The sequence below is a fragment of the Somniosus microcephalus genome, chromosome 2 (assembly GCF_052327205.1).
Source record: "Somniosus microcephalus isolate GS21.2 chromosome 2, FLI_Smic_1.0, whole genome shotgun sequence".
Lineage (NCBI taxonomy): Eukaryota > Metazoa > Chordata > Chondrichthyes > Squaliformes > Somniosidae > Somniosus > Somniosus microcephalus.
Genome location: NC_140988.1, coordinates 375,610,706 through 375,625,452, shown reverse-complemented (window position 1 = coordinate 375,625,452; position 14,747 = coordinate 375,610,706). Strand labels below are relative to the sequence as shown.

The window sequence follows — 14,747 nt, the reverse complement described above, 5'->3', positions numbered from 1 at the left end:
CCAACTTGTAACTTCGACTCCCACCATACAGAAATCATGGAGGAGCACCGAAAGTCTACGGAACATCGGGAGAAGGTGGCTCTACTACGGAAAAAGGAGGAAGAGAAGGAGGAACTGCGCATGCAGCTGGCAGCTGACAGTGGAGCCCAGAGAGTCTCCAAGAAGCAGAAAAGGAAAAGTCGAAACAGAAGATGACCCATCTGAACCATTATTACCTCTACCAGATCACACACGTGGTCCCTCCGAACGGAGCCAATTCAGTTCGGAAGTTCAAACTGTTAAATCCATGGAAGGACTATTGAATGAGTCACTCCAGCAACGTGAACCGACTTCACCACAGAGATTGAATCTGTGAACTGTTTTCTGCAGAGACTGAATCTGTGATCTGTTTTGACATGAAGTTATCTATGTATCTATGTTATTCTGTTATGTAAACCTGAAGTTATATATGTATATATGTTATTACGTTATGTTAAATGGGGAGATGACTGTAAAGCTAGGAAGGGAGGAATGTTGTGTATGTAATATGTGTGCTACTTTGAACCTATGGACAGGACTGCACTACTTGTAGGGCGTAGTGATACGCAGTACCACTCCTGGCCATAGGGGTATAAATAGTACTGTGGGTACTGATCTCCCCTCAGTTCCCGCCTGTGGGCATGAAGTAAAGACCTACGTATAGTCCCTACCTCCAACCAGTAAAGACCTGTTTGAGTTATACGTTTAAGTCATTGTGTTAATTGTTCAATACAATACACATACTTAACACAGACGAAGGAGGTTTTCATCCCCATCAATCTGAGCTGGATTTACTGTAGTGGTTGTGTTACTGGACTAGCAATCCAGATGCCTGGATTAAGAATATCAGTTCAAATCCCACCATAGCAGTTTGAGAATTAAAATTCAGATTTTTTTTTAAACCTGGAAATAAAAAGATGGCATCAGTAAAAACCCAACTGGTTCACTAATGCCTATTCGGGAAAGAAACCCGCCGTCCTTACCCAGTCTGGCACTATAAGTGACTCCAGTCCTACACCAACTGCCCTCTCAACTGGTCCCAGCAAGCCACTCCGATCAGGGCAACTAGGGATGGGCAATAAATGGCAGCCGACACTCCCACTGCAGTGCTGAGGGAGCGCTGCATTGTCGGAGGTGCCGTCTTTCTGCTGAAACGTTAAACCAAGGCCCCGTCTGCTCTCTCTCAGGTGGATGCAAAAGATCCCGCGGCACTATTTCAAAGAAGAGCAGGGGGAGTTCTCCCCGGTGTCCCGGCCAATATTTATCCTTCAATCAACATCACCAAAAACAGATTATCTGGTCATTATCACATTGCTGTTTATGGGAGCTTGCTGAGCGCAAATTGTCCGCCGTGTTTCCCACATTAAAAGAGCGACTACACTTCAGAAAGTACTTCATTGGCTGTAAAGCGCTCTGGGCTGTCCGGAGGTGGTGAAAGGCGACACAGAAATGTAAGTCTTCCTTTTTCTTTCTCAGCAGCGACATACACTTCCTGAAAAAGAACAAGAAAAAGCAAAAAAAAAACACAACACAGGGTTCGGTGCAGTTTTCAGTGTAAATAAAAAAAGTGATTGGTCAAGCTCGTCCACACACCCACTCAAGAGTAAAACTAGTCAACTCTGGCAGCCAGCCCGTTTACAAGAGACACGCATTAACCAATTCAACACTTTGGAAAGATTACAGCGATAAGGAAGTTGAATCATTCAGGATGAAGCAACAGATCAAAACTTTGTTTGTTAACGCCCCTGTGAAGCGCCTTGGCATGGTGCACTATGTTAAAGGTGCTATATCAATGCAAGCTGTTGTTGTTCAACGCCCAAAGTGCAGAACTTCAGGGCATAACTTCAAGCAACTCGGTTTACGTGTGGGGAAGGATCAAGCCCAAGAACTGTTAAGTCCCTTCCAAGGTTGTCGAATACAGTCGCTACTAGTGGCTAATTGAGAATCTAGAAGTGGCTAATTACAAGTCAACAATCAGCTGTTTACAATCTATATCCATGACTTAGATGAGACGACCAAGTGTAACGTATCCAGTTTGCTGAAGATACCAAGCTAGGTTGGAAAGTATGTTGTGAGGAGGAAAGAAATAAAAATACTTGCATTTATACAGCGCCTTTCACGAACACTGGACGTCCCAAAGTGCTTTACAGCCAATGCAGAACGTTTTGAAGTGCAGTCACTGTTGTAATATAGGAAACGCGGCAGCCAATTTGCGCACAGCAAGCTCTCACAAACAGCAATGTGATAATGACCAGATAATTTAGTGATGTTGATTGAGGGATAAATATTAGCCGAGGACACCGGGGATAACTCCCCTGCTCTTCTTCACAATATATATTAATGATCTAGACGAGGGAACTAGATGTAATATCTCCAAGTTTGCAGACGACACAAAGCTGGGTGGGTGTGTGTGCTGTGAGGAGGATGCCGAGAAACTCCATTATGATTTCGACAGGTTGGGTGATTATGCTGCGTCTGCCATGCATCTGCCCAATGTGGATAAATGCGAGGTTATCCACTTTGGTGGCAAAAACAGGAAGGCAGATTATTATCTGAATGGCAATAGATTGGGAGAAGGAGAAGGGCAACGAGACCTGGGTGTCCTTGTGCACCAGTCGCTGAAGGTAAGCATGCAGGTGCAGCAGGCGGTTAAGAAGGCAAATGGTATGTTGGCCTTCGTAGCAAGAGGGTTCGAGTACAGGAGCAAGGATGTCTTGCTGCAGTTGTACAGGGCTTTGGTGAGACCACACCTTGAGTATTGTGTGCAGTTTTGGTCATCTTACCTGAGGATGTTCTTGCCATGGAAGGAGTGCAGCGAAGATTCACCAGACTGATACCTGGGATGGCAGGAATGACGTATGAGGAGAGATTGGGTCGATTGGGCTTATGTTCGCTGGCGTTTAGAAGAATGAGAGGGGATCTCAAACTTATAAAATTCTAACAGGACTAGACAGACTAGATGCAGGAAGGATGTTCCCAATGGCGTGCGAGTCCAGAACCAGGGGTCACAGTCTAAAGATAAGGGATAAGCCATTTAGGACTGAGAGGAGGAGGAATTTCTTCACCCAGAGAGCGGTGAACCTGTGGAATTCTCTACCACAGAAGGCCGTAGAGGCCAATTCATTAAATATATTCAAGAAGGAGTTAGATATATTTCTTAAGGCTAAAGGGATCAAGGGATATGGGGAGAAAGCAGGGACAGGGTACTGAATTTGGATGATCAGCCATGATCTCATTGAATGGCGGAGCAGGCTCAAGGGGCCGAATGGCCTACTCCTGCTCCTATCTTCTATGTTTCTATGTTTCGAAACAGGGCCATGGGATCTTTCACGTCCACGTGAGAGCAGAGGGGGCCTCAGTTTAACATCTCATCCAAAAGACGGCACCTCCGAAAGTGCATCACTCCCACAGCACTGCACTGGGAGTGTCAGCCTAGATTTTTGTGCTCCAGTCTCTGGAGGGGGACTTGAACCCACAACCTTCTGACTCAGAGACGAGGGTGCCACCCACTGAGCCACAGCTGACAAAGGATGGAAAGAGGCAGCAATGGGATAAAGACAGATTAAGTGAATGAGCAAGAAGGTGGCAGATGCAACATAATGTGGGGAAATGTGAAATTGTCCACTTTGGTAGGAAGAACAGAAAAGCAGAATTTTTTTTAAAAAGGTGACAGTGTGGCGACACGCCACCATTGGACATAATCCGCTCACGGCGGCACGGACAGTTTACGCAGGCGCACTGCCGGCAGCAGCCGCCCCCAGCCGGGGGCCCTTTCCTCCAGCAACTTGTTTCCCACAGGGACAGGCTGCCGGGAGCACTTCCTGTCTGGGGAGTATTTAAGTGGTTGCGTGGGCTTTTCCAGTTTCTCTTTGCCATGAGGTTTGATTAAAGCAGTTGTGTTTCACCAACTTGGTCTCAACTCCCACGTTTGCCGCGGTATCTCAACACTGGTGACCCCGACGCTCAGGACAAATCCTAAGCTAGCATGGCGGATACAAACGCAGTCACGGTTAAACTACCGGACTTTTGGGAGAACCTGGCCGAGGCCTGGTTCATTCAAGCCGAGTCCAGATTCCGGCTGAAAAACATTACAGTCGACGCCACGAAGTACGACTACCTCGTCGCCTCTCTCACCTACGCCACAGTCCCCAAGGTTTGGGCAGCGCTGCAGGATCCACCAGTGGAAGGCAAGTATGAACATCTGAAGGGCGCGCTCCTTAAAAAATGTCAAGCGTCCTCTTACCAGCGCAACTGCCAACTCCTCGACCTCCCCGGCCTTGGTGACGCTTCACCGTCGGATCTGCTTTCCCACATGCTGTCCCTCTCGGACGACAAAAACCCCGGCGCCCTCTTTCGCACGCTTTTCATTCGGCAGCTCCCCGCCAGCATCCGCCCGCTCATTGCGGAGTCTGGCTCCACGGACCTGAATGAGATAGCCGAAAAGGCCGACCGGCTGCTCTCTGCGCAGACTGCCCGCGACGTCGCGCCCGACCTCATGGCAACGACCACGCGGTCTCCCCGGCCCACTAGGCCCGACCGCCCTACCACTCCGGGTCACTGCTACTACCACACCCGTTTTGGCACTAGGGCCCAACGCTGCACGCCACCGTGCACTTTCAAACCCCCCCCCGCACCGGCCCCCACGATGGCCGCGGGGCAAAAGGGGCCTCTACCGTACGTCACCGACGACAGCACCAACCGCCGATTTCTGTGCGGCACGGGCCCAGCACAGCATCACCCCCGCCTCCGCCCTCGAAATCCAACGCGGCGCATGGGGTATCACGCTGGCTGCAGCCAATGGCTCTGACATCTGCACATACGGCACCCGCATGGTCACGCTCGACCTCGCAGGCCACCGCTACGAGTTCCTCACAGCCAGGGTCCTCTGCCCACTCATCGGCGCAGACTTCCTACGCGCCCACGGCCTCCTTGTCGACATTCCGAGGCACCGCCTCGTCGACATCAATACTATGGCCCCCATCCCTGGCGCATTCACCCCGGCCCGTTCGGCCGGCCTGACGACCTACTGCCTCGCCAGAGCCACGGACGACTACTCGGCACTTCTAGCCGAGTTTCCCACCCTCACTAACCCGACCTTTTCGGCCTAAGCCGCCAAACACGGTGTGGAGCACTATATCCCCACCACCGGTCCCCCGGTTTCTGCCCATGCCCGCAGACTCAACCCAGCCAAGCTGGAAATCGCGCGGGCCGAGTTCACCACCATGGAGCAACTCGGCATCATCCAGCAGCCCTTGGGGCCTCGCCCCTCCACATCGCCCCCAAGCCCGGCGGAGGCTGGCGCCCCTGCGGGGACTACCGCCGCCTCAACGACACCACCACCCGGTGCCGCACATCCAGGACTTCTCGGCCCGACTGGCCAGACGAACCGTCTTTTCCAAGGTCGACCTGGTGCGCGGTTACCACCAAGTCCCCGTACACCCCGCAGACATCCCCAAAACGGCCGTCATCACCCCATTCGGCCTGTTCGAGTTCCTGAGGATGCCCTTCGGCCTCAAGAATGCAGCCCAGGCTTTCCAGCGCCTTATGGACTCAATCCTCCGGAACCTGAACTTCCTATTCGTCTATCTAGACGACATTCTCGTGGCCAGCTCCTCCCAACAGGAACACCTCGAACACATTCACATCCTGTTCGGGCGCCTAGCCCAACACGGGCTCATCCTCAGCCCGGCGAAGTGCCAATTCGGCCTAGCCGAGATCGATTTTCTCGGTCACCACATCACCCCTGTTGGGGCCGTCCCCCTGCCCAAAAAGGTGCAGGCCGTCCAGCAATTCCCCCGCCCCAAAACCATCAAGGGCCTCCAGGAGTTCCTCGGGATGGTGAACTTGTACAACAGGTTCATCCCCAGAGCTGCAGCCCTCATGAAGCCCCTATACGACTCCCTCCAAGGTAAATCCGGCAAGATGGCCGTAGCCTGGACCACTGACACGTCAGCTGCCTTCGACGCCACCAAAAACGCGCTCGCCGACGCCAGCCTGCTCGCGCACCCGAGGGCCGATGCCTGGGTCGCGCTCACCACCGACGCCTCCGACCACGCGGTCGGAGCCGTGTTCGAGCAGTGGGTCAATGGCGCGTGGCAGCCACTTGCCTTCTACAGCCGCCAACTGCGCCCCCCGGAGGTCAAATACTCTACTTTCGACCGCGAGCTCCTCGCGCTCCACCTGTCGGTCCGCCATTTCAGGTTCCTCCTGGAGGGCCGCCCCTTCACCGCGTACGTGGACCACAAGCCGCTCACATACGCGATGGCCAAGCACACCGAACCCTGGTCCGCTAGGCAGCAACGCCAGCTCGCGGCCGTGTCCGAGTTTACTACGGACATCCAGCACGTCTCCGGTAGAGACAACGTTGTCGCCGACTACCTTTCCCGTCCCGCCATCTGCGCGAATCACCTCGCGGTCGACTACGCGCAACTAGCAGCGGCCCAGCTCACGGACCCAGACCTCCTCTCGGCGGCTACCTGCCTGCTAGGGATACGCCTAGCCAAGGTCGCGCACGGGCCCGAAGCCACGGCAGTCACTTGCGACGTCTCACTCGGCCAACCCAGGCCGGTCGTCCCTGCAACCTGGCGCTGCCGCATCTTCGACGCGCTACATGGGCTCTCCCATTCAGGTTCCCGCGCATCCGTCAAACTCCTCTCCCAGCGCTTCGTCTGGCACGGCCTCAGCAAAGATGTTCGGACTTGGGCCACCTCCTGCCTCGCCTGCCAACGGGCTAAGGTACAGCTGCACACAAAAGCACCCCTGGGAGACTTCGAGGTACCCAGCCGCCGCTTCGACCACGTACACGTCGACATCGTCGGTCCTCTGCCGCCATCGCAAGGCCAAACTTATCTCCTCACGATGGTCGACCGCTACACACGCTGGCCTGAGGCAGTGCCGCTGACCTCCACCACCACAGCCGACATCGCCAGGGCATTCGTTAACACCTGGGTCGCGAGGTTCGGCGTACCGGCCGACATAACCTCCGACAGAGGCGCCCAGTTCACCTCCGAACTCTGGACGGCCACAGCACGCAACCTCGGGGTGACGCTCCACCGAACCACGGCGTACCACCCGCAGGCCAACGGGCTTTGTGAACGCTTCCACAGGTCACTCAAGGCCTCACTCCACGCCGGCCTGCAGGACAGTACCTGGACTGACCGCCTACCGTGGGTGCTACTAGGCCTACGCACCGCGGTCAAGGAAGACCTCCAGTCCTCAGCAGCGGAGTTAGTCTACGGACAACCGCTGCGCGTACCAGGCGAATTCCTCCCGGAGGCTACCACGCCTTGGTCGGCCGAACAGCAGCGGCTCAACTCTTTCTCTTCCGCTCAACAGTTCGCCCCACTTCCGGTCAACCGACACGGCGAACTCGCACCTCACGTCCCGCCAAACTTACAGCAGGCACGCTTCGTCTTCGTGCGACACGACGCGCACCGTGGACCCCTGCGACCCCCGTACGAGGTACTACAAACCGGGGACAAGGTCTTCAAGCTGCGACTCGGCGACAGGGTCGAAACAGTCTCCATCGACCGGCTCAAACCAGCACACACAAAACCAGGGGAACAGGTCCCCGTGGCCCGACCTCCAACTAGAGGCCGTCCCGCCAGCAAGCCAGCGGCGAACCGCCCGGCCCCACCAACTAGACCGGCGACCACTCAGAGCCGCTCCGGCAGAACCATTAGACCACCGTCACGACTCATCCACTCCTCCTAAGCGGATTCTGGGGGGAGCTCTGTGGCGACACGCCACCATTGGACATAATCCACTCACGGCGGCACGGACAGTTTACGCAGGCGCACTGCCGGCAGCAGCCGCCCCCAGCCGGGGGCCCTTTCCTCCGGCAACTTGTTTCCCACAGGGACAGGCTGCCGGGAGCACTTCCTGTCTGGGGAGTATTTAAGTGGTTGCGCGGGCTTTTCCAGTTTCTCTTTGCCATGAGGTTTGATTAAAGCAGTTGTGTTTCACCAACTCTGGTCTCGACTCCCACGTTTGCCGCGGTATCTCGACAACAGACTATTAAATGTTGGTTTTCAGAGAGATTTGAGGGTCATTGTACACGAATCACAGAAAATTAACATGCAGGTACAGCAAGCAATTAGGAAAGCAAATATTGGCCCAGAAATTCGGGTCCCAACGCGTGAATACACACTGGGTACTCACGCGTAGGCCCAACGAAAGTGCCGGTTTTGTGCATGCACTGCGCATGCGCGGGAAACCGGCACTTCCGTTCCCCTGAAAGAAGGGGTTGACAGGTGGAACGCGTGCGGAGAGGCAGCGCGTGCGCATCGAACTTACGTTTTTTTTGCAGGTTTCTCCGGGAGGGTAAGTCTCCAGCAGTTACACTTATAAAAAGCAGTCGCAAGGCCTGCTTTTAACAAGGTAAGTGGTGAATTAAGTAAAATTAAAGCATTTTTTCCACAGGTTTATTATTTTTAAATACTTTAAAGAAAGGCATGTTTATTTTTAGCCCCGTTAGAAAATGTAATTAATTTTTTCAAAAATTTAAATTATTGTTTAAAATAGTTATTTCATGTAATTTATAGTTATTTTAAAAATGTGATTTAAAAAAAAAAAATTATTTGAAGTTTTAGTGATGTTTTGGGGCTTATAGTATTTATAGGTTTGACAGCTCTTCCTGTCAAACTTATGAATGAAGCATTTCCCTGCTACCATTGGCTCTCCATGGCCCACATGATCCCAGGGGACGCATCGAACTAACTGCGCCCCTGGGATACGCAAGCACTGCGCGCCGGCAGTTGGGGCAGGCCCAGGATTGGAATCCCACGCGGGCCCACAACACAACGGCCGGCGCGCTAGGTAAGTGCAGGTCGGGGGCTTGCACCCGCGGGAAGCCTCCGACCCGAATTTCTGGGCCAATATGTTAGCCTTTATTGCAAGACGATTGGAGTATAAGAGTAAAGGGGGGGAAAATTCAGTTGCTTTGCGCCTCCAGTTAGCGCCCTAAGACGCGATGTCCGACGGGGTCAGGGGGGGCCTACCTGCGGCTGGGGTGGCGCTATTTAAAGGAGAGGTGCCGGGTGGCCATTTTTGTTGCTGGCCGCCTGCCAGCACCTGCCTCCGCTGCAGTCCCCGGCCTCCTGACCCGTCCCCCTGTGGAGTGCCGGCTGCGCTTCTCGAGTGCTGGGCTCTTTTGCCAGCACTCCGATCCCCGGTGGCCCAGCTGGGCCCCGGGTCGTGCAGTGCAAGGTCCCGCCCCTTTAAGGAGGAGAGGAAGGCCTGCAATACCGCGGCACGTAGCGCCGCGATATTCCCTCACAGCGCCCCGAGAGGGGGGCAGGGCACTTCCAGTAGCACACCGCTTCCCTCTTGGGGAGCTACCACTCAATTTCGGCCGTGGTGGCGCTAATTTTTCTGGCCTCCAAGAAGTTTTACTGCATTTATATAGGGCTTTGGTGAGACCACACCTGGAGTACTGTGCAGAGTTTTGGTCTCCTTATCTAAGGAAGGATATACTTGCCTTGGAGGGAGTGCAACGAAGGTTCACCAGATTACTCCCTGGGATGAGAGGGTTGTCCTATGAGGAGAGATTGAGTAGAATGGGCCTTTATTCTGGAGTTTAGAAGAATGAGAGGTGATCTCATTGAATCATGTAAAATTCGGAGGGTGATTGACAGGGTAGATGCTGCGAGGCTGTTTCCCCTGGCTAGAGAGTCTAGGTGTGGAGATGCCGGAGTTGGACTGGGGTGGACAAATGTAAGAAGTCACACAACACCAGGTTATAGTCCAACAGCTTTATTTGAAATCACAAGCTTTCGGAGCGCTGCTCCTTCGTCAGGTGTTGGACTATAACCTGGTGTTGTGACTTCTTACATTAGAGAGTCTAGAACAAGGGGGTCATAATCTCAGGATAAGGGGTTGGCCATTTAGCACTGAGATGAGGAGAAATTTCTTCACTCAGCGGGTTGTGAATCTTTGGAATTCTCTACCCCAGAGGGCTGTGGATGCTCAGTCGTTGAGTATATTCAAGGCTGAGATCGATAGATTTTGGCACACTAAGTGAATCAAGGGATATGGGGATCGGGCGAGAAAGTGGAGTGGAGGTAGGTGGTCAGCTGTGATCTTACTGAAGAGTGGAGCAGGCTCGAGGGGCCGTGTGGCCGACTCCTGCTCCTATTTCTTACGTTCTAACAGCAACTTGCATTTATATAGCCCCTTTCATGTAGTAAAACATCCCAAGGGGCTTCACAGGAGCGTTATCAGACAAAATTTGACACCGAGCCTCATAAGGCGATATTAGGACAGGTGACCAAAAGCTTGGTCAACGAAGTAAGTATTAAGGAATGTCTTAAAAGGAGGAGCGGTTTAGGGAGGGAATTCCAGAGCTTCTGATTAGTAAATAATCAGAACAACAAATAATGAACAACAGATGTGATCTCGCACAGTGTTTTTATTCATTCATTCGTTCTTGGCAAGTGGGCAAGGCCAGCATTCCCCCGAGGAGGTGGTGGTGGTGGTGGGACTTCTGTTTGATACAATTAAGTGTCTTCAGAGGACACGTGGCTCTGGGACTGGAGTTACATATAGGCCAGACCTTGTAAGGACGGCAGATTTCCTTCCCTAAAAAAAACACATCAGTGAGCCAGTTGGGTTTTTACGACAATCCAACAGCTTCATGGTCACTTTTTAATTCCAGATTTAAAAAAAAAAAAAATTTAAAACCTGAATTCAATTCTTAACCTGCCATGATGAGATTTGAACTGGCGTCTTCTGGATTACTGGTCCAATTACACAACTGCTACCATAATGCGTGTACTTTAACCTTTTTGTGTGTTTGTTGGTAAAATACTCAAGACGAAAACTAGAGTGTGCGAGTGTTGTTTGATCGTTGAGTGCTTTACTTCCTTGATTACTGAATGGTGGGAGATGTTGAACCAGTGCTATCTTATAGACATTAACTATAAAAGGAAGCTTTTGTTCCGCTGTTAGCTGTGCTGTACTTGGCCAGGGAGTGCCTGCCCCATACTGAGCTGGGCAATAACATGGGGGGGTTGGGGGAAATTGCCGATCTCACCAGCGACACCCAATTCCAGAGAATTTTTTTTTTTTTTTTTAAAGCAGCACAGGGGATCAGTGCCATTTTCAGTGTATATAAAAAAGGTGAAAGGTCAAGCTCCTCCACACACCCACTCGAGAGTCATACTAGTCAGCTCTGGCAGCCAGCCCGTTTACAAGCAACACACATTAACCAGGTCAACCCTTTGGAAAGATTACAGCGATAAGGAAGTTTAGTCATTCTGGATGAAGCAGCAGATCGAGAGACTCTTTCTTTAACTTATTCTAACCCTTTGTTCAACAAAGTGCATCGACTTACGGATATAACTTAAGAGTCATAGCGGCACAGAAGGCCGCCATTTGGCCCATCGAGTCCGTGCCGGCTCTCTGTAGAGCAATCCAGTCAGTCCCATTCCCCTGCTCTATCCCCGTAGCCCTGCAAGTTTATTTCCCTCAAGTGCCTATCCAGTCTCCCCTTGAAAACATTGAGTGTCTCCGCTTCCATCGGCAGCAAGTTCCAGGTCCTCACCACTCGCTCCGTAAAAAAGTTTTTCCTCACATCCCCCCTGTATCTCTTGCCCAAAACCTTAAACCTGTGTTCCCCTAGTCCTTGTACCATGAACTAGTGGGAACAGCTGTTCCCCGTCTAGCCTAGCCAAACCCGTCATAATCTTGTACACCTCTATCAAATCACCCCTCAACTTCCTTTGCTCTAATGAAAACAAATCCAGCTTCTCCAACCTGCCCTTGTAGCGGAGATCCTCCATCCCTGGAACCATTCTGGTAAATCTCCTCTGCACCCTCTCAAGGGCCTTCACATCCTTCCTAAAGTGTGGTGACCAGAACTGGACGCGATACTCCAGTTGTGGCCTAACCAGCACTTTATAAAGGTTCAGCATAACTTCTCTACTTTTGTACTCAATACCTCTATCTATGAAGCCCAAGATCCCATATGCTTTGCTAACCACTCTCTCAATATGTCCTGCCACCTTCAGGGACCTATGCACATTAACTCCCAGGTCCCTCTGTCCCTGCACACTCTTTAAAACTGTGCCATTGAGTGTATATTGCCTCTCCCTGTTCCTTCTGCCAAAATGCACCACCTCACACTTCTCTGTATTAAATTCCATCTGCCACTTGTCAGCCCATTCTGCCAGCCTTTCTCTGTCCTGTTGCAGTTGATTGGTATCATCCTCACTGTTTGCCACACCCCCAAGTTTGGTGTCATCGGCAAATTCTGTTTTATTTACGGAGTGGAGAAGGAATAAGGCGAAATACTATTGCAGGAAACTTTCGATTTACCGGCACCTAAATAACCGGAAATCTTGGTTAACCGGCAAAATTCATGGAGTAGGTTTTACTTCATATTGTACTTGCAGCTGTTGCTAAGCTACAGAGACGCTTGGAACTTGTGGCCACTGTTCTGCACTTGTTGCTAAACACGGAGCTGTCAGCTCTCCATATCTTTTACTGTAGCGTTCGGTTATCCGGAATTTTTGATGAACCGGCACCACGTCGGTCCTGGATAAAAAAAAGTTTCCTGCAAGTCCTTTGCAAGGTTCCAAGTTGTCATGTGGCTAAATGAGAATCCAGATGTGGCTAATTACACTTGTGATTAGTAAATAAAAAATGATTAATATACACCTGGGACCACTGCTGTTCCCCATTTACATCAATGATTTGGACTCGGGAATCGGAAGTGCCATATCAAAATTTGCAGACGACACCAAATTGGAGGTTATAGTTAATACTGAACAAGACTGTGACAAAATACAAGACGACGTTAACAAACTTGCAGATTGGGCGTGTAATTGGCAAATTAATTTCAATATAGAGAAGTGTGAGGTGGTGCATTTTGGTGGGAAGAATAAGGCGGCCACCTACTCCTTGGAAGAGAAGAGTCTAAATGGGGTAGAGGCGCAAAGGGATCCAGGGGTACAGAGTCACAAATCATGCAAAGGGGCAACGCAGGTTAACAAACCTGCCGTCCTTACCCAGTCTGGCCTGTAAGTGACTAGAGTCCCATACCAACGTGGGTGACTCTTAACTGCCCCTCTGTCAGCTGTGGCGCAGTGGGCAGCACCCTCGCCGCCAAGTCAGAAGGTTGTGGATTTAAGTCTGATGCGCTATCAATTACTGAGAAAGACTGGAAGTTAAGAGTGTAACAAACAGGCTTTTATTAGCTAAAGAACGAAGGCATGCCTCTAGTGGTCGACCGGTCCTGAATGCCTGGGGAACTGCAGAGCAGCCGCCTTTATACCAGGGCATATGGGTGGAGCCAGGGGCGGAGCCAGCTGAGGCATGCACAGACAGGTACAACAATGGGCAAGAGTGAACAACAGTGGAGTGAACAACAGTGGTTTACCACAAAGTCCCACTCCAGGGACTTGAGCACATAAAGCTAGGCTGACACTCCAGCGCGGTACTGAGGCAGTGCTGCACTGTCGGAGGTGCCATCTTTCGGATGAAACGTTAAACCGAGGCCCCGTCTGTTCTCTCTCAGGTGGACGTAAAAGATCCCACGGGCACTATTTCAAAGAATATGACGTACGAAGAAAGATTGGCTCGATTGGGTTTATATTCGCTGGAGTTTAGAAGAATGAGAGGGGATCTCATTGAAACTTATAAAATTCTAACAGGACTAGACAGACAAGATGCAGGAAGGATGTTCCCGATGGCGGGGGAGTCCAGAACCAGGGGTCACAGTCTAAGGATAAGGGGTAAGCCAATTAGGACAGAGATGAGGAGGAATTTCTTCACCCAGAGAGTGGTGAACCTGTGGAATTCTCTACCACACAGGGCAGTTGAGGCCAATTCACTAAATATATTCAAGGAGTTAAGATATATTTCTTAAGGCTAAAGGGATCAAGGGATATGGGGAGAAAGCAGGGACAGGGTACTGAATTTGGATGATCAGCCATGATCTCATTAAATGGCAGAGCAGGCTCGAGGGGCATAATGGCCTACTCCTGCTCCTATCTTTCTATGTAAGAGCCAGGGGGTGGTGGGGGGGTGGGTGGTGAGGATAGTTATCCCTGATCGCCTGGGCCAATATTTATCCCTCAACCAACATCACTAAAACAGATTATCTGGTCTTTATCACATTGCTGTCTGTGGGAGCTTGCTGTGTGCAAATTGGCTGCCGTGTTTCCCACATTACAACAGTGACTCCACTTCAAAAGTACTTCATTGGCTGTAAAGCGCTTTGAGACGTCCAGTGGTCGTGAAAGGCGCTGTAGAAATGCAAGTCTTTCTTTCTCTGAAGTGGCCTAGCTAGTCGCTCAGTTACATCAAGCTGATGGGACAGGAGGAGCTCTATGGGTCAGTAAATAAGTGAGGAACAGAAGAAAGCACTTGCATTTATACAGTATCTTTCACGACCTCAGGATGTCCCAAAGCACTTACAGCCAATGATGTACTTTTGAAGTGTAGTCACAATTGCAACGTAAGGAAACAGCAGACAAGTTCCGCAAAGCAAGATCCCACAAACAGGAGAAACTCTATGGGTCAGTACATCACTAACGGGACGGGACGGGGGGGGGGGGGGGGGGGGGGGGAGGACTCTGTGGGTTAGTACCTGATGCAATCAGTGATGGGACAGGAGGAACGCTAATAGAGTAATAATTAACAGCCTGCCCAGCTCCATGAAAATCAATTGACGCAACAATAATTGATGCGATTTTCCCAAAACTGGAGAGTTTTCCCCAGAGTTGTTT

At 51.3% G+C, this 14,747-nt stretch overlaps 1 protein-coding gene across 1 annotated transcript in view; it reads right to left on the bottom strand.

The window, feature by feature from the left end:
- Nucleotides 1-14,747, bottom strand: part of dok1b (docking protein 1b) — an 87,953-nt gene that overhangs the window by 34,217 nt on the left and 38,989 nt on the right. The gene's annotated exons all lie outside the window — the stretch shown is intronic.